The sequence below is a fragment of the Sesamum indicum genome, unplaced genomic scaffold (assembly GCF_000512975.1).
Source record: "Sesamum indicum cultivar Zhongzhi No. 13 unplaced genomic scaffold, S_indicum_v1.0 scaffold00106, whole genome shotgun sequence".
NCBI lineage: Eukaryota > Viridiplantae > Streptophyta > Magnoliopsida > Lamiales > Pedaliaceae > Sesamum > Sesamum indicum.
Genome location: NW_011628043.1, coordinates 454,911 through 476,071, shown reverse-complemented (window position 1 = coordinate 476,071; position 21,161 = coordinate 454,911). Strand labels below are relative to the sequence as shown.

The 21,161-nt window shown below is 37.6% G+C and overlaps 1 pseudogene; it reads right to left on the bottom strand.

Moving 5' to 3' along the window:
* Positions 1 to 3,100, bottom strand: part of LOC105178817 — a 149,942-nt pseudogene extending 146,842 nt beyond the window's left edge.
* Positions 3,101 to 21,161: the final 18,061 nt, after the last annotated feature.

The window sequence follows — 21,161 nt, the reverse complement described above, 5'->3', positions numbered from 1 at the left end:
TTATATATATAATATTATTATTATTTTATTTATTTAATTAAACTTTTCTCAAAATACCATTTACGTCTTTTTTAATTTTCTTAATTAATATAAATTATCGCGAAATATTATAAGGAACTCTAATTTAATTCATTCAAGTGTTATTGAACTCCAATTATGACCCATAATTTATTAGCTAGTTAACTAAATTTCATGAAAATTTACCAATTAATCCTACAATTATGTATTATAATATTTGGGGCGTCACATGAAACATATATCTTGTAACTACAATATAGTGATTCTACCTAAGATGCAAATGCATGCAGATAAATATTACTAATTAATATGAACACAATATTTATGAAAATGTACTTGAAGGCTATGATGATATTCAAGGATAGATGGAATATCCGGGCAACGAAATAGCTTCCTTGTTTGAGCAGGCAGTGACTTTTGATACCAGAAAATGTCCCCATTCTCTAGCTGCAATAAAAGAAACCAGAAAGTTATCAAAATACAATCTTTGTCCTGACAAGATACTTGTGCTTGTGATTTTCATATACCTGGTTAAATATAAATGTATGTCCCGTGTCAATGTACGCACACGACTGTGAGCTCAAACTTTATCTCCTGAGAAGCAAAAAACAGAACGAAAAAAACTACATTATTTTTAAGTGCATGGGAATAAAAGTGCGGTATTTTTAAGTTCAGACTAAAGTGAGAGTCATGTAACCAAGGGACTAAAAGTGTAAAGGCTCAACGACCATGTGTTTTCATTAAAATATCTAACAGAATGGTGTAATGAGACCAAAAGTGTTACTTTTCATAAGTTACAGGGGCAAAAGTGAGAATTCTATAAACAATGGGACAAAAAGTAGTAAGACCCTAAATTAAGATACAAAAAAAATTATTTTCCCAACATAGTACAAGTGACATAGTACAACTTTAATTATATTATGGATATTTAAGGAATAGTAGAATGCTAAATGGTTAAAGTACTAACGGACTGGACAAAACATGCTATTTTCCCGACACAGTACAAGTAACAACAAGAATAATTACAACAACAACTAAAACGTTAAAATGGTTAAAATTACTAAAAAAGAATATGCTTCACAAGAAGAACAAAAGTGTACTCCCATAAGAGTAAAAGATATTGGACACAGGCTAATCATGTGCAGAGGGGAAAAAATATAATTACATACATAAATAAGTAGATTTTACTATAAGAAAAGTTCCATTTGATAGCTTAGTGAACTAATAAGGTTGATTTTTGGTATTGGTTCTTCTCTGAGATAGAGGGAGATTAAATTTCCTAGTGCAGTTGTTAGTTACAAATTCTATTACATATAAGTATACATGACATGTGTATAAAATCCTTCCTTAGATGAAATTAATCATCTAATCTTTATATTAAGATGTGTATGTTGTTATGGAATAAAAACTATAGCATGAATTGTAATAGAAAATTCAATCTGTATAAAAGGGTGCAACAATTGTTAATATTATGAGAACCTAACTTTACTCAATTGGAAATACTTATATACCTTAAAAGTGTGAAATAGTTTAAGCTTCTGAACACTAAAACTTCTAACTTTTTTTTAAGATTATGAGAACCTAACTTTAATCAATTGGAAATACTTATATACCTTCAAAGTGTGAAATAGTTTAAGCTTCTGAACACAAAAACTTTTAACTTTCGCATGATCCACTAAATCAAAAACATATATCCTTTCCAATCTGCGTTGCAAAATCTTCATCAGTCACAACAAAAATACATCACCATCGTTCTCTAATTAAAAATCTGCTTAAAATGGAGACAATGAAATAGTAAAACTGTTACTATGTAGAACAACTGTCAATATAATTTACCTTTACAATCATGTACATATTAGCTTCTGCTTTTTTTTCTTCTTTAGTTCTTTCTCTTTTTGCGGCCTCTTCTTTGTAGGGCCATAGGTATACTTGTTGATGGCTCATCATTAACACTAGTTGTCATGTGGTATACAACCTGAATAAGAATCAAAGATATCATCACTTCCCTAAGAAACAAACATACATGAAAACAAATCATGATATACAACCAGATAGTCCTTGGAATGAGATACTTAACCTTTCTGAAATAGGGAATGTGGAACAACATATGGAGAAGAGAGTTCATATAACAGGTGGCTCCTTTGTTCTTAAGTCCAACATAACTAGTTTCCCTTTTAGAATTATATAAATATTGATCCGTAGCTCGGTAGACAGCAATATCAGCTTCAATCACACAGATGTCATTGACTATAAAACCTCGGCGTGTATCATAAAGGTCGTTAAGTGGCATAAAGGATATGAAACCCCAATCACTTTCCCCACATTAAGTTGGTGTTTTGTTTCTGCATGGTCAAAAAGTAAGTGCAGATGAGCAGATAAAATGAAATGAGCAGATAAAAAGGAAGAACAAATGCGTGTTAGAGAATTATACATATACTATGAGATCCACAAAAATGAACAAAATCTTAGTATATATAAAGGGTACATGCTCAACATATAAGCTTAATTTCATCTATACATATAAAAGGAAAATTCTTATGATTAGACATTCAACATTTCATCAATAAGGGTAGAGATGAGATTCCAGCCCATATAATGAATAGCAAAATCAATATGTTGCAAAGGATGATAACTTCTCATCTGACCAAATTTATGGTAGCACTTAGACATTACAATTGTACTTGAGTACCTTTTCTAATTGAATTGCTGCTATGAAATTGATTGACAACAATCAAACTGAAGTGTCCATATCTGCTCCAACCATATGGTAAATTAGCTGAGTCAATAAATCCCATATACATGGATAGAAAATCAACATTGTTCCCCCTTAAAAAAATGAGAAGCCTCCTAACATGTATAAAGCGAAATATTAATTTCCAATTCTATTACAAGTGTCGAAACTTGTACAAACCATCAACGATATATTAATGTCTCAATTCATATAGCAGGTAGAAAATTACCATGTAACATCACCAAGTTCACATGTGCTGGAATAGAGTTTCGTCGTACTGAACCTTGGAAAGTCTTTAATCCTCCACGTAATCTTAACTGATTGAGCATCCTCCACTGGTTGATTTTCCATGAAATTACTTGTTCCTCCATGTACTACAAAAAAAGTTTCATTAAACACTGAATTATAAGTAAGGTTTTAACATTAAAATAATATTTGCTCACATTAATTGTTTCATTAAATACTGCATAATAAGTAAGGTTTTAATATTAAAATAGTATTTTGCTGCCACTTATTGTTTCATTAAATGCAGAATTACTTGTCGATTTTAACATCAAAACAACCATTTTTCACTTATTGTTTCATTAATCACTACATGATTTTAAAATTAAAATAGCATTTGCTCCTATTTATTGTTTCATTAAATACTGCAAAAGAACATATAACGAAGATATTCAAAACAATATCATCGGCTGCATTCCAACTCTTCAAGAACATCTATGATATAAGATTTATTAACATTCATTCTTTTTTTGTTTTGGAACATTTGGCAAAGATAAAATGTGCATGGCACCGAATAATTAACAATGTAACTTATCATGTTGACCAACAGACTGACTACTGGAAAATTCTTATTCCTTAAAATTGGATGAACTCATGAATTTTAAAAAACTAGATGCATATTATTTAAACTAGGTCTATCCATTAGAAAAAATAGATTTGGTTTGGATTGGGTCACTACCCATCAATTCCTACAGGTCATATATAACAAAAAGATATCAAATACTTCTAATATGTATCTACATGTGAATATGCAGTGATATATCATTTTGTTACAACAATTAAGGAGATGCATGTATGATAAGAAGCTCCTAAGGAGGGCTGGTCTTACACCGGAGCTTAAGGATGGGGTTAAGACTTTCAAAAAATGGGCCAAGTGTCAGCGTGGACATATGGATGGAGACAAAACCAGGTGTCCTTGCCGGAAGTGCAAAAATACAAAGTTCAGAACACCCAACGATGTCAGTAATCACTTGTGTATGCGAGGGTTTATGCCAGAATGTGATAATTGGACTTCGCATAGCGAGGAGATGGTGCAGGAGTACTTTGATGATGTGGTTGCCCCTCTAGTGCTGAAGAAGCAAACCCCAGTTGCTCATGAGGAGGTAATTATTCACACTGGGGTGATGGAACAACAGACGGATTGGGCACAGAAGTGGTTTTTGATGCAGCCGGGCCGAGTTATTGTTTTCTTCTCTTGATGGTGTGCCTGATGATGGTACGAGGTTCTGTCCTACTGATGCTGGTCCAAGTTCATATTATTACAGTGGTGGCCCCTAAGAGTGAGGGCATGGCCATACATAACATAGAAATCACACTTGGAAAGGGTGGACAATTAGTTAGAGCAGCGGGTGCTGTAGCGAAACTGATTGCAAAAGAGGGGAAATCGGCCACATTAAAATTACCTTCTGGGGAGGTCCGTTTGATATCCAAAAACTGCTCAGCAACAGTCGGACAAGTGGGGAATGTTGGGGCAAACCAAAAAAGTTTGGGTAGAGCCGGATCCAAGCGTTGGCTAGGTAAGCGTCCTGTAGTAAGAGGAGTAGTTATGAACCCGGTGGACCATCCCCATGGGGGTGGTGAAGGGAGAGCCCAAATTGGTAGAAAAAAACCCATATCCCCTTGGGGTTATCCTGCACTTGGAAGAAGAAGTAGAAAAAAGAATAAATATAGTGATAATTTGATTGTTCGTCGCTGTAGTAAATAGGCAAGAAAATCGAATTTTTTTCTTCGTCTTTACAAAAAAAAACAAAACAAAATCGTTTTCTTTTTTTAGAAATGGGCGAATTTCCGCTCTTTTACATGCTGCTACTATGGTAGCAGCGGGGATTTTTCTTGTAGCTCGTCTTCTTCCTCTTTTCATAGTTATACCTTATATAATGAATTTTATCTCGTTGATAGGCATAATCACAGTATTATTAGGAGCTACTTTAGCTCTTGCTCAAAAAGACATTAAGAGGGGTTTAGCCTATTCGACAATGTCTCAATTGGGTTATATGATGTTAGCTCTAGGAATGGGGTCTTATCGAAGTGCTTTATTTCATTTGATTAGTCATGCTTATTCCAAAGCATTATTATTTTTAGGGTCCAGATCCGTTATTCATTCAATGGAAACTATTGTTGGCTATTTTCCGGATAAAAGTCGTCGACCACCCGTTATGTAACGTTTGTACCCAATCTGAATTTGCATCTGGTGCTGAGTTGGTGAATATCAAGACAGACAGTCATATTTTTGAGCAATCATAGGAACGAATATTCTAGTGGGCTAGTACAATATTGCCCTTCGGTCACATCGTGCCTAGAGATTACTACAGTACAAAAAAGTTGATAAAGGATTTGGGATTACACATTGAAAAGATTGAGGCGTGTGAGAATCATTGCATGTTGTACTAGAGCAACGACGAATGCTGGAAGTTTTGTGGAGACACTAGGTACATGCCGACATGGGAGCGAGACATCGGCGGCAAGAAGTCACTGTATATCGTTCTTAGGTACCTATCGCTTACTCCCAGTCTGCAGAGGTTGTATGCCTCGAGAGCAACTGCGGAGCACATGACGTCGCATGCCACACATCGGATGGAGGATTGATCTATGTGTTATCCTTTCGATACAGAGGCTTGAAAGCAGTTTGACCGGAACATATCCCAATTTTTCTGAAGACTCACGTAATGTTCAGCTAGGCCTTTGCACAAATAGGTTTGCACAGGACGGGCAGTACGGTCGTACTTATTCGTATTGGCTCCTTATACTTACATCATACAATCTTCCCCTGATATATGCATAAGTTCTAAGTACATGTTTATTACGATGGTGGTCCTTGGCCCTTCTAATCCAAAGCGTCTGGTTGAAGAGCTGTTATAATTGTGGCATGTGGGTGTTCGAATATACGACAATGCCACGGACAAGGAATTCATTATGTGGGCGGCGTTGATGTGGACTGTGAATGACCTATCGGCCTATGGAATTCAGTCTGGATGGAGTATCGTCAGTATTATAGGGTGTTCAGTTTATATGGATGCTATATGGTCATTCCATCTATAGCACGGTAAGAAGGCATGCTATTCTCCCTAAGGATCATCCCTACCAAAGGAAAAAGAAAACCTTAACAAAGAATCATGTGGAATATAAAGTTGCACGCTTGATTCTAACAGGAGAGAAGATCCGCGATTGGGTTACAAACATCAGTCTTGGAGTTGAACAGCCGTTGACCCTCCCTTCAAGCTATGTTAGTGCCCACAAGTGGACAAAAAAAGTAGCTTCTGTGATCTTTCATACTGGGCAACGCATCTTATCGAACACAAGATTGATGTCATGACATTGAGAAAAATGTGCTTGATAATATATTCAACACCGTGATGGACATAAAGCATAGACGAAATCTACTTACTGTTTCTTCTTTACATTTAAAATGAATGTCTACGTTACCGTTTTTTAATTTTTCTTTATTTTGAGATTTATTTAATAGAACACTATCGATTAAAATTGACTGCAAAAATCGAAGCATTGTCCTCGATTTCAAACCTAGGATTAAGTCATGAAAAAGCCACTTCAATCAGACTTGCGAAAGGATTCTTTGCTTAAGGAATTTTTGACGTTCGATTTTAAGGCATAAGAACAATCGCAAGGTCCGTAGTGTCATACCTACTTGTATCATCAGTGAGCAGTATGATAGGCTAGACAACATTGGCTCAATAATGCTCCACATAAATCAAATTTATGCGGCACTGAACCAGCATATTGGATATGCCGCGACGAAAGCATATTTTGAAGCCTAGTTGACTGAAGGTCGTCTGTACGCAAACATTGGGCTAAGATGGAATCCCCTATGGAGAAGATCTAATACCCCCATGTTGATCTTTAAAGATGTATATTGACGTAATTCTTCAGGTCCCTTCATGCCTCCTTCGACCTATTCATCATAAAGTCTAAATGAACTTGAAAAGACTATTTCATGAGTTGATAAAATAGTTGGACCAATACGCGATAACGATTGAAGAATCTACACCATCGGTATTGGATTTGGAGGCTTTGACCTGAAGAGCGAAAGGCAAGTGTGCCGGATTCCAAATGAGAAAGAAGGATGAAGAAAAGTTAGTCAAAATTTACTTATGATGTTTGTCATAAATTGCCAAAGGTCATTAAAGAGGGAGTATCGTGAATTCCCTTTCGCCCAAACCATGGCATTTGTTGAGCAAACATGATTACTATTCATATTCCCAACAAAGCCCATTTCTGCAAATGATTTGCAGAAATAAAAAGGAATAGAATGCTAAGACAAATAGTCTTAAAGCTAAGGAATAGCTAGGCCATTACTGCAAAAGCACTAAGGCTAAATAAACTTAGCTAATAATATTCATGTTGAAATAGTACATGATTATGTAACCTAGTGCGATCAAGCCTTTAGTCAATGCAAACATCTTTTGGAGTCTATGATTGTCGAACCGCCTTCCTTTTCCCTTTGCCCATGCCCAGATGGGCAACAGTAATGCTCTGAGCGCTTCCAATAGTTGATTTTATCTTACCTTTTTCTTTTAACGTCCGGCCCCTTTACCTTTCGCTTCTGAGGTAGGTTCCTCCCCTACCTATACGGACGGCACAGACTTTTCAATCATTGCCTCGTACTGGACCAACATATTTATCAACTCATGAAGGTCTTTGTCAAGCCCATTCATGTTATAGTTCCTGATAAACGGGTCAAAGGAGGGAGGAGAGACTGAAGGATCACATCAATGTACGTCTCTTTTTCAAGATCAGCATGAGGTCCTTGAGCTTCTCCACAAGGGATAGCATCTTAACCCCATGCTCCTGTACAGAAGACCCTTCAATTATCTTGGCACCGAAAAATACTTTTATGACAGCATATCTAATATGCCGGTCCCGAACCACATAAACCTGGCTCATGCGGAGCATTATCGATTGGACATCATCATGCCTATCCTACTGTTTTTGGATGTCAATGGTCATTAACGCCAGTACAATACCGTGAACCTTCCGAATATCCTCATGCCACTTCTCGAACGTCAAATGTTCTTCGCATGTGGACCCTTCCTGCAAGGCCCGAGGAAGAGACATATCCAAAAATATAGGTGTAGTTCGCAGAGTCTAGGACAATCTAAGATTTCGCAGCTAATCATTATAGTTCGTTCCGTTAAATTTATTAGTCTCAAGAATTGCAGTGAGTGGATTCTTAGACATCTACATCAAATCTAAATAGAAATTTTAGTTGATTATTATAATATTATATATCAAGTTTAAGACTTGGTCTTCAGTCATTAACCCATCCCTCTATTTCTTCAAAAAGCCCACTACTCTCAAGTGGGGTTTTTCGAAAACCATTTCCTAGTGGGCTTGGAGTCCACAAACGCAATTCTCCATGCCCCGCTTTTACGATTCACATGAAAAAAGACTTTATGGGTGGTAACCTATATCATTCTCATCCAATGAGATCCCCAAGTTATTTTGTCTCATCTCTTCACGTGATCCTAAGGACTCCAAATGAATATCTCTATTGCCACCTCCACGACTCGTGAGATAGAAAAATAAGAGTATATTCCATTCATTAACAACAATAGTGTAGGTTTCTCCCATTCATAACGTGCCACGACTCGTGAGACCACGAATAGGTAAAAGTAGCATCCACACCACATTATTGTGGACGGAAGGCTTGGATTTAAACAAACCATTTAGATTTTAATCCCTTCTAGGCCTAATACTTAACATGGACCATCAAAGTAAGAGTTAAGTTTGTTGTAACTGAGACCTCATCATTATAACATTTTTGCATGCATCAGTTTCAATCATTGAGTATAAACAGATGCTTTCCAAACGCATCATACTCCAAATATTAAAACATACACCACATTAGAAGCCTAGCCTGCTCCTGTTCGATCACAAGCCCAATCCTCAGTGACCCACTGAGCCCGCAGTGAGTTTATGGTTAATCTAGAGTGTGGACTAACTATTACAAAATAGTAATCCATTATCATTCTAATGGGTCTTTCTCTTTGCTCCTCTTCCGTCGTGAGCTCTGTCCAATGGGCCTAGGACTTCATCTCCTCGGAAGCTTACATTTATTCAAAATAAATGAAACCTCATATTCATAACTACACTCATTACAACTAAAATTGAAAACCCCAATCAAAAGTTGGGGGAGTGAAAGGGCACCATGACGTGCGAGTGGATCCGCCCAGGAACGCGCAAGTGGAAGCGGTTATAATAAATTGCGTAAAATAAAATATAATTGCAACGAAACCATGATTCCAAGGGGTGTATCCTTGGAGTACCCGGGCATTCGATGTGGTTAATAAAATTGAATGATAATGAAATTAACAGGGCTATTGGTATAATGAAAAACGAGAGGAACAAAAATCGTAAATCAAGAATTACCTTTTCTTGACTTATTTCAAACCTCCTTCGTTGATTCGTTCACCCAAGGCCTCAATGTAGAGACCCTCTAAAGTCGCGTCCACACCACATCATAACTTGGGATTCCTCAATTCAATTTGCTAGAAAAGAATTGAGGAGAAGAACACACCAAGTGTGCAGAAGAGGGAGGGTTCGGCCAAGTGGAAAAATTAGGGAGAGGAAATTATTTTCTTGCTTTTTTATGTATTCATTAGTTATTCCAAATGACTATTATACATATATATCTTAAATGGATGCATTAAAATATGTTAAGGTTCATTTAACCATCCATAAGGTAATAATTTGTTATTCCAAATAAAGGATGACCAATTTGGCATTCTCCAAAGATGATTTTGTTAGTCAATAATTTTCTTTTCCAATCATTTTCACGAACTTAATTAATGGGCTTGGACCGATTTTAATTAATTAAAATACCGTGCCTAATTAATTAAATTCAATTTAACTAAAGCCCACTTAATTAAGTCCATTATATATTTAGTCTAATTAAATATATGAACCCAATAAGACTTTTATTAAATAATAAGTCCAACTATTAAATGATAAGGGCAAACCCCAATATAAATTAATCCATTCAATTTATCATTGGGCTTATCCATCCAATGGATCCCGATCATATGTAAGTAATCTAATTAGTTATTGAATTAATTCCCAATTAATTCCTCGTCCCTTCTCGGTGATTTGTGTGTGACTCTTTAGGTTCACCTTTCAGCTAGACTTAGGTTAGTGTCTAACACTATTATTAATTAAATCTAATTTAATTTGTAATTCTTGATCAACCTTTGATCAAGAAAGCCCGTCACCATGGGTGGCCGTCTAGCAAAGGTCTGTGGCACTAGAGACTAGTCAAACATCCATGTGAACTTCTAGGCTCTCGAGTCCACACGGGTACAGTCCTTCCGTCTACCGTCTACCGTCTCCCAGCCTTAAGCGTCGGTTCCCATCCTAGACTAGGCATCTATGCTTAATACTTGAGATCGCGTTATGCCTAATTGCTTAAAATGGAAACCTCCTCTTCCTATTCGACCAATGACTGTGGCCACAGCTTTATAGAGCGTAGACGTATGTCCAAGTGCATAGGAGATACCTCTGTCACGTTTGGACAGGGGATGGATCCTCTTCTTGAAACTCATCGTCCTCGCTACATACTTTGAATGCAGTAGACGAAGCTTATGATGATCATGTCTTAGACAGGATCACCTCTCACACGAATCTAAGATACAGTCATCGCATGCACCTGACTGTCGTGATTGCTTAAGTTTGAGGACTACTTCCATATTATCGGAGTCGGGGACTTGAGTCATATTGACCAAGTTTCCATGGCTTCTATATGATGATCCCCGCGAGTCAGTTTAGTCGATTCGTCACTTAGTCAATCGACCTATTAAGATCACATAGACGTCCCACGTCTGTTGCCGAAGAAATATGGCACTCATCAAATGAATGAGACTCTTAATTCATGTCTTCATAGGACACTTTGATGCCTATTCTCGTGGTCCTCGACTTGGAATATTTCAGACCCAAAACCTAAAAAGTTGGTTCCATGACCTCCATCCAATACGCAGTCCAACTGTTGCACGGTGGTTCTAGGTGGTCTGTAGGCTTTGTTGTGATGTTTGATAGAAACGCAAACATAAATGTTATGAGTACAACAAATGAAATGCCAATAGCGAATACTCATTTTATTCATTGAATTATATTATACATAATCGAGTTATTGTCAGAATAGTTTACAGGCAGGCCAATCCAATTGGCTTTCAGTTAACCTATTCCAACAATCTCGCACTGAACCTAAGCTAATCACCCAACGACATCAAACCCATCTTATTCAGATTCCAAGCATGGGAAATTTGCAACATCGGCTTAGTAAGTGGATCCGTTGTGTTTTCTACTTAGCTGACTCAGTCCATCCTGACATCACCTCTGCTCACCATATCTCTAAGCAGGTGGTAGCATTTAAGAATATGTTTGGAACGATGATGAGATCTCGGTTCCTTTGCTTGTGCTATCAGCCCATTGTTACCGTTGAAGATAACTATGGGATCAGAAATGCTAGGTACCACACCCAACTCTAGGATGTAGTTTTTCATCCAAATCGTTTCCTTAGCTGTTTCTGAAGCTGCTATGTATTCAGCTTTAGTGGTGGAATTCACTGTGGTATCCTGCTCGGAACTTTTCCAAGCAACCACACCACCATTCAACTTGAATACAAAATCTGATTGAGACTTGGCATCATCATCATCCGATTGGAAACTAGCGTTGCTGTAGGCTTCCAATATAAATTTTCCACTACCATAAATCAACAATATATCTTTAGTCCTTTTCAGGTGCTTAAGTATTGTCTTAACTGCGCTCCAGTGGCCACCCCAGTGCATGCCTGATATCTGTTCATCATGCTCAAAGCATATGCGATATCAGGCCTGATGCACTAGACAGCATACTGAATGCTTCCTACGGCTGAAGCATAGGGGATGTCCGACATCCTTTTATGTTCCTCATTAGTCTTGGGAGACTACTTCTTGGACTCTTAATCCCATGCCTCATGGGAAGGAATCCTCGTTTTGAGTTATCCATCCTGAATCTCTTAAAGACTTTCTCAATATACTAGGATTCGGTCAACCCTAACATCCTTCTAGATCTATCCCTATAGATCTTAAAGCCAAGGATGTCAGTGGCCTCACCCATATCCTTCATGGAAAATTGTGTAGAAAATCATGGTTTAGTATCACCAACATCTTAACATCATTCCCCATGTGTAAGATGTCATCTACATAAAGCACAAAGTACGCAACCGCACTCCCACTAATCTTCTTGTATACACAAGGATCAAATTCATTCTTGATGAAATCATAATCCTGTATGACTTCATCAAAACGTGTGTTCCAGCTTCGGGAAGCTTGTTTGATGCCATAGATGGACCTCTAGGGACGACAGACCTTCTATTCTTCTCCAAGGGAAGTGATACCCTCCGACTCATCCATGTAGATCTCTAGCCTCGTAACATATGCAGGGCTACCCCACACTCTCAAGTACTTGTAGGGCACAGACTTGCCATGCCATATGGTATATGGGGCACCATCTTAGATGGCGCTATGTTATGAAATTTGGCCGCTGTCTCAAGAGCGTGACCCTAGAAGGAATGGAGAAATTCCGTAAAACTTATCATGGATCGAACCATGTCCAATAGGGTTGGATTCCTCCTTTCAGCGATGCCATTCAGCTGTGGAATTCCAGGAGGAGTCCATTGAGGGAGAATTCCATTTTCTTTTAAATAATCAATGAATTCACCACTTAAATACTCTCCGCCTCGATCCGATCGAAGGGCTTTCATTTTATGGCCAGTTTGATTCTCTACTTCAAGTCTGTACTCCTTGAACCTTCCAAAGACCTCAGACTTGTACCTCATTAGGTAAACATAACCATACCGTGAGTGATCATCTGTAAAGGTTATGAAGTACGAGAATTCTCCTCCATTTAATGATCCCGAGACGTTAGTATGGATCAAATTCAAAAGACCGTTGGCAAGCGCACTTTGTCTAACAAAAGGCTTCTTGGTCATTTTTCCTTTCAAACAAGATTTGCAAGTCGGTAAGCTGTCCAAATCGTCTATCTCTAGACTCTTTTACTTTACCAACTTTCTCATCTTATCTTTAGAGATATGGCCTAGCCTTGCGTGCCATAACTGTGCGTTTTCATGATTATCTAATTTTCATTTGTGTTGGACAGTTATAATCCAATTAGATTGTTGGAGAATATAAGGACCATTTACCAATATACCAAATAGATGATAGTTATTATCAAACATCAAAAAATCATTTTTATTGGTCATAAATATATAACAATAATTGTTTAAAACAGGAATGGAAATAATATTCTTTATATGCTCGGTACAAAATAACAGTCTTTTAATTCTATCCGAATATGATCACTAATAGCTAAGTCGAGAGATCCCACGACTTCCGCAGTGACGACCTTCCCATCTCCTAGCTTTAGAATCATCTCATCCTTACTTAGCTTTCTGCTTCTTTCCAACATCTGCAAGTTATTGCAGATGTGAGCTCTATAGCCGATATCCAATACGTAAGAAGCAGAATTAGTTATCATCATCACTTAAATCACAAACGTACCTTGGTTGGAGAGGAGTTGTGGGCACTCTCTCTTCCAATCTCCCTTTCCTTGCAATGATTGCAGACATCATTTGCCTTCGACCGCCAAGAACCGCCAACCTTCCCTTTCTCTTTGCCTAGTCCCATGGGAGAAGTAGGGGCGCTCAAAGCGCTAGCAATGGTTGCGATGGCTTTCCCCTTGCCCTTCTTCCTCTTCCAGTATCCGGCCCCTTTGCCTTTTGCTTTGGAGGTTGAAACCTCTCCTACCAATACCGACGGTGTAGACTTATGGGTTGTTGCCTCGTATTGGACCAACATATGAATCAACTCATGAATATACTTCTCCAGTCCGTTCATGTTGTAGTTAATAATAAATGGACCCTAGGACGGAGAAAGTCACTGAAGGATCACGTTAATGTACGTGTCATTGACAATCCTAGCTTCAAGGTCTTCGAGCTTTTCCTATAGGGATAACATCTTAACCCCATAACTTTGAATAGACAATTCTTAGGCCATATTAGTCCTGAAGAATGCTTTTGTGGCGGGATATCTAATATGCCTATCAGGAACCGCATAAACTTCCTTCATGCGGAGCATTATCGAGGGAACATCATCCAACCTATCACACTGCTTTTGGATGTCATTGGACATCAAAGCAAATATGATACTCCTGATCTTGAGGTTGTCCTCAAGCCACTTCTCAAACGTGATACGTTCTTTAGGCGAGGACCCTTCCGGGAAAGCCGTTTGGAGTGGCTTCTCCAAGACATAGCCCTGGTTCTTGAAATCTAAGACAATCCTCAAATTTTGCCGCAGTTCATCGTAGTTTGGGCCATTGAATTTATTAGTCTCCGTTATCATGGTTGAAGGATACTTAGATATTTTCCAGACAATAAAAAATTAAACAAAAATCAGCGAATGAATGTAATATTATGATTAAGCTTAAAGACTGGGTCTTTAGTCTTTCACTCTCCCACTATTTATTCGAAAGCCCATCACTCTCAAATGGAGTTTCGAGAATAGCCTTTCCTAGTGGGCTCGAAATCCACAAGCGAATTTGCCATGGCCCACTTATACGATTCACATAGCAAAAGCCTCGTGGGAGGTATCCAATACCATTCTCTTCCCATGAGATTCCGAAGATCATTTTCCTCACCTCTTCAGATGATCCCGAGGACTCCGAGAGAATCATGCTACTAGGTATTAAGACCAACCCATCAACCACATCATACTTCAATTGTCGCCCCCCACGACTCGTGAGACAAGGAAACAACGAGCGTAGTCTTTTGTTCATAACAATAATGCAGTTTGCCTACTATTCTGAATGTGCCACGACTCGTGCGACCACACTTGGATAGCGGTAGGTTCCTCATGATATTGCTATGGATGGAAGGCCTGGACAAATTGAAATGCCATTTCGATCTAAGTCCATTTATGGGCTTAATATTAGTTTATTGCTGGGCTCAACCCATTAATCAAATCACACCTCAACTGTCGGCCCCCACGACTCGCGAGACAGGGAAACATTGAGCGTGTTCCTATGTTCAGAATAATGGTGCAACATACCTCTAGTCGAAATGTGTCACGACTTGTGAGACCACAATTATATAGTGGCAGTTTCCTCTCCACATTATTGTGGGTAAAAACTTTGGACACATCAAGCCATTTTGATGCAAGTCCATTTATGGACCCTAAAACTTCAACTTGGTCCAACCAAGTGATAGTTAATTATGAGTGGTTTGACCGAGACCTCTTCACATATATAACATTGCATGCATAAATATCAAATATTTAAAGCATTTAAATAATGCATCGCATGCAATGAAACCTAGCATACCTTTATTGGATGATCACGAGCCCAACCTATGCGATTCACTTAGCCCGCGGTGAGTCTATAGTCTGTCTAAGGTGGCCCGATGCTATTATAAAGTAATATTACCCATGAACATATAGATGGGCCTTGTGATATCTACATGGGCCGCCTTCTTCATGGGCATTCTTCTCCACGGGTTTGCTTAAAATAAAAATCTCACCAAAAATGTCCTATACTACTCTCATTACAATTTAAAAGAAAACCCCGATCAGAAGTCACATTCAAAGGGAGATAGGAAGCCTTATTATTCCAAGGCTAAAAATGAGGAGGAGGGAGAAAATAAAATCACAAGGGTACACGGGCCCACTGAACAAAAATTAAAAGACATAGATGCGGTGTAGGGCTCCATGATCATTCATTCACATTCATTCTAGCACATAATAACAATTAATAATGCTAGACAAGAAAACAAACATCCTAAAATATCGCGATATCCAATATCACGACAAAAAATTATATGTAGAAAACAATAAGTTTAAAATTTGCAACTAAAGTGGATGATCAAGCCTCGTGCATCCAATGCACTCAAATAAATCAAAATAATAAATTAAGCTTCATGCATCCAATGCATGCAAATAAGTGAAATTAATTAATTAAGCCTCGTGCATCGAATACACGCAGCAAAGCCAAATTAATTAATTAAGCCTCGTTCATGCCATGCACGTATTAAGACAAATTAATTAAAGCAATTTAATTCTAGAAACAATCCATTTTTCTCTAAAATTAAATTAGCAATAATTAATAATTTTAAAAAAATATGCAGAAATTGCAAAATCCAATGTTTTGAAAAAATGACGAAAAAACAGCCCAACCATTGGCTGTTAGCACCAGCAGCACAGCGGCCGCACAAGTGATCGCGTGCGCGCTGGCTCCCCTACCATCATGAGTGCGCACGCCTGCGCCTGCGCGTGCACTACCTTCCTGTGCACTATGCTGCGCACTGCCGGTCGACATACATTGCTATAGTGCCATTTTCTTTTTTATTCCCAAACACTAATCTAAAATTAAAACAAGTATTTTATCAAAAAAATCAATTTTATTAAAATAATTGAAATCATCCAAAATTGCAAAAATGAAACAAATTAATTTTCTCACATAATTGTTTAAGTATGAGCAAATAATATATCATGCTTCAAAATCAATTAAGAACATATTATCAAGCTTATTCACACAAAAGCATAGCTCCTACATCGAACCTGGCTCTGATACCACTTGAAAGGCACCGGGAGGTACAAGTTGATCGACCAATGAACGCACAAGTGGAAGCGGCGATAACAAAATACGTAAATTAGAACAGAAACGCAATAAAATAATAATTCCAAAGGGTGTACCGTTGGTGGTCCCGGGCGTTCGATATAGTTAATATTAATAAAAGAAATACTAAAATTAACTGGGCTATTGGTTGAATGAAAATGAGAGGTGCAAAAATTGTAATTCAACATTGCCTCTTTGATTCATTTCGCACCTCCTTCGTTTGATTCGTTCATTCAAGACTTCAATGTACAAACCCTCTAAAGTTGCGTCAACAACACTAGAATCGAGATCCCTCAATTCTCTTTGTTAGAAGAAAATAAGGGAGAACAATACACATCAAATGTTTATTCAAGAGGGGCAGCCGAGAGGCAGAGTTAGGGTGTAAGAAATTATTTTGTGTATTATGTTATGTATTCATTAGTCATTCTAAATGACTAATACACAAATGTATACCTTGAATTGATGCATCGGAGCATGTCTATTCCAAATAAAGGATGATTAATAAAGTGAATTTGTTGTTAGAAATGGTGAGCAGAAAGTCAATTCGAAAACTATTTAGCAATTTTTATGAATGTGATATTATCTTGATGAATTTAGTAAGCATCCATCTGTGCCACCATGTGTTTGTTGTGCTTACTATTTATCTTGAACGGCGTTTTAACGTTACAATCGATGCCCACAAACCAATTGAATAACCCATGTTGTTAGGCTACCATTGAATGGCAACTGTGAAATCAACTTTTGAGAGTTGGTCTGAAACATTCCAAGTCGAGGACCTCGAGACTGAGCATCGAGAGTCCTATAGAGACTTGCACTAAGTATTGCATTCATTGGATGAGTGTCGTGTTTCATCGACGACAGACATGGGATGTCTATTCAATTTTAGTGAATTTGTTAACAAGGTTGTTCGCTGATTGAACTGACTCGCAGGAATCATCATATGAAAACCTTAGAGACTTGATCGGTATGATTTGAATTTCCGGCTTCGATAGTACAGGATTAGTCCTTAGACTTGAGAAATCATGGCAGTCACATGTATATGATGGCTATATCTTGGATCTAGCGGGAGATGACTGTATCTTCATTGTGGTCATTATAAGCCTTGTTCAGTATAGTCGGATTATATATTGAGGATGGTGGATTTCAAGATAGAATCCATCCCCTATCAGTATAAGATGGATATATCTCCTATCCGCTTTGAGATGGCATAGACTCTCTAAGTCTATGGTCATAACGATTGGTCGAATAGGAAATGGTTTCCTTTGTCAATCAATAGAGTAAACGCATCTCAAATATTCAACATAGTTCCCTAGTCCAGTATGAGAACCGACGCCCAATTCCTTGTCCTAGGCTAAGGCTGGAAGATGGTCGACGGAAGGACCGTACCTGTATGGAACTCAAGAGCCTAAATGTTCACGACAACATTCACTTAGTCTCTAGTGCCATGGTGATGGGCATTTCTGACTAATGGTTAATTGGAAATAATTATTTAAATTAGATTTAATTAATTATTTATGTTGAACACAATGCCCAAGTCTAACTGAGGGTGAACCTAAAGAGTTACACACAAATGACTATGGAATTGGTGGAATTAATTTGGAATTAATTCGAGAAGAAATAAATTAATTTAATTGGATTAATTAATTCAAGGAGAATATATAAATGATTAGATTATTTGTTTAATAGTTCATTTGATGGATGGCTCAAGAATTAATTAATTGAATTAATTAATTTTGGGCCTAACACTTTTAAATTAATTGGATTAATTTATTTAATTTGGCTTAATTAATTAATTGGATCAATTAATTAGAGTTTGGGCTTAGATTTATTTAATTAGATTAATTGAATCTTTGGACTTATTTAAGTTAAAAATAATTTAATTAATTATTATCCAATGAACTTTGGTTGGGCTTATTTTAATTTGATTAAATCAAGCCCGGTCCATACTTGAAGTCCAAGCCCATTTGAGGGAGGTTGGAGCAAGTTAAGAAGGAGTTGAAACTCCTCACCGTGATGAAGAAAAAAGAATGCTTATTTCATGAATGTTGAAGGTTATATGCACGTGTGTGTATAGGTTGTCTTGGAGGCAAACTTGGTAGTTATTGAATTTTAAATTCAATTCTATGTAATATACAAAACCACATACATATCATGCATAACCAACACCTGAACGATGAAATTTTGCTCTCTTTTCTCTACAAAAATGTTCTCCTTTTTGTTCTACATTGAATTGGATTCAAGTTAGAACGTAAAACATTTCAAAAGCACTAAACAATAGTTCTAGTTTGGAGTTATTTTTCTTCTTGTTCTCTGTTTTATCTAGCAATAGAAAAAGAACTACATCCCTTCCTTAGTGTGGTGTGGACAAATTAAAGGGGTTCTAATTTCGATCCTAGAGTGAACGAAAGAGAAATGAAAAGGAAAACAACGCACGTGCTGCTCATCTATAGAAACAAAAGGTAAAGTTACATGTTGTATTTGTATACTTTTATTTTTTCCTTTTATCACATCTCTAGCATGCTTATTTCATTTATTATTATACTTTTGACGAACACCGAACGCCCGAAAATTTCAAAGGGAACACCCCTTTGATTCGTTTTAAATAATATTTTATTTCACGCTTCCACTGCATTCCCGTGCCATACCGATTCTTTCATTTGTTAGTCAATAATTTTCTTTTTCAAGAATTTCCACCAACCTAATTAATGGGCCTGGGCCGATTTAATTAATTGAAATAAAAGACCCGATTAACTAAATCCAATTTAATGAAAACTTACTTAATTAAGTCCATTATTTATCTAATCCATTTAAATATGTGAGCCCAATAACCCTTTATTAAATAATAAGTCCAATTTATTAAATAATAAGGGTATGCCCAATATAAATTAATCCAATGAATTTATCCTTTGGCTTATCCATCCAATAGATCCCTCTCATATATAAGTAATTCAATTATTTATGGAATTAATTCCTCTTCCCTTTTTGGTGATTTGTGTGTGACTCTTTAGGTTCACCTTTCAGCTAGACTTGGGCCAGCGTCCAACACTGTTATTAATTAAATCCAATTTAATTAATAAGTTGATCAAGAAAGCTCGTCACCATGGATGGCAGTCTAGCGACGGTCCATGGCACTGGAGACTAGGCAAAAATCCATGTGAACATTTAGGCTCCCGATTCCATACAGGTACAGTCCTTCCATCTATTGCCTCTCGGCCTTAATCGAGGCCATGAAATTAGGCGTCGGTTCCCATCTTGGACTTGGCGTCTATACTTAATACTTGAGATCGTATTTTGATTCATTTGCTCGATATAGGAACCTTTTAATCCTATTCGACCAATGACTATGGCCACAGATTTATAGAGCGTAGACGCATTTCTAAGAGCGTAGGAGATACATCTATCACGTTTTGACATGGGATAGAACCTCTTTTTGGAACTCATCGTCCTCGCTACATACTTTAACTGCACTAGACAAGACTTATGATAACCATGTCTGAGTCACGATCACCTCTCGCACAAATCTAAGATTCTCATCGCATGCAGGTGACTCCCGTGATTCCTCAAGTCTGAGATCTACTCCCGTACTATTGGAGCTGGGAACACAAGTCATACTGACCTTCTTTCATATCGATTCGACACATAGCCAATCGATCCATTCGTATCGTATAGGCGCTCCACGTCTGTCGCCTGTCAAACACGGCACTCATCAAATGAATGCAACTCTTGATGCAAGTTTGAGTAGGACTCTCGATGCCCAGTCTTGAGGTCCTCGACTTCGAACATTTCAGACCCAACCCTAAACAGTTGGTTTCATGATTGCCATCCAATGCACAGTCAAACTGTTGCACGGTTGCTAAAGTGGTCTGTGGCCATCTATTGTGATGTCCAAGCAGTGCTTGAATGGTTCTCAAAATCGCCATCCAATTATCTCTTGGTCACCCATTCCAACAGTGGTAATATAGGAAAGGTTCCAAATGGAATAGCACAAGGAATCTTATCATAGAAAATTGAATGTATGGCAATATTAAATTTATATGGAAAAATGGTAAGGACCAAAAAACAACACCGGATTGTTGGGTGGGCTACTTAGCATAGCCACGCCAATAATCACCTTGGTGGATGACAACTAGGCTATGGAACACGATAAAAGGCCCGAGATCTCATCACAGGTGCAAGAAAAAATCTTAGACACGATCATCTGCTTGAAGCGATGATAGAAAGATGTACCAAGCGGCTGGACAACACAAAAGTAAGACCCATAAGACCTAGTTGGTTTCGCAGATTGCTCATAATCAGATTAATCTGAAAGCATGAGTAATTAGCTTAAAGGTCAAGTGGGAGATTATTGGAATAGGTGATCAAATCCAATTAGATTGGCGGGTTTGAGAACCATTCAAGCAAACTTTATTTAACCAATGTTTTTCTAATGAATATGGTAAGTATTCATCTTCCAGCACACGTATCTGTTGTGCTTACC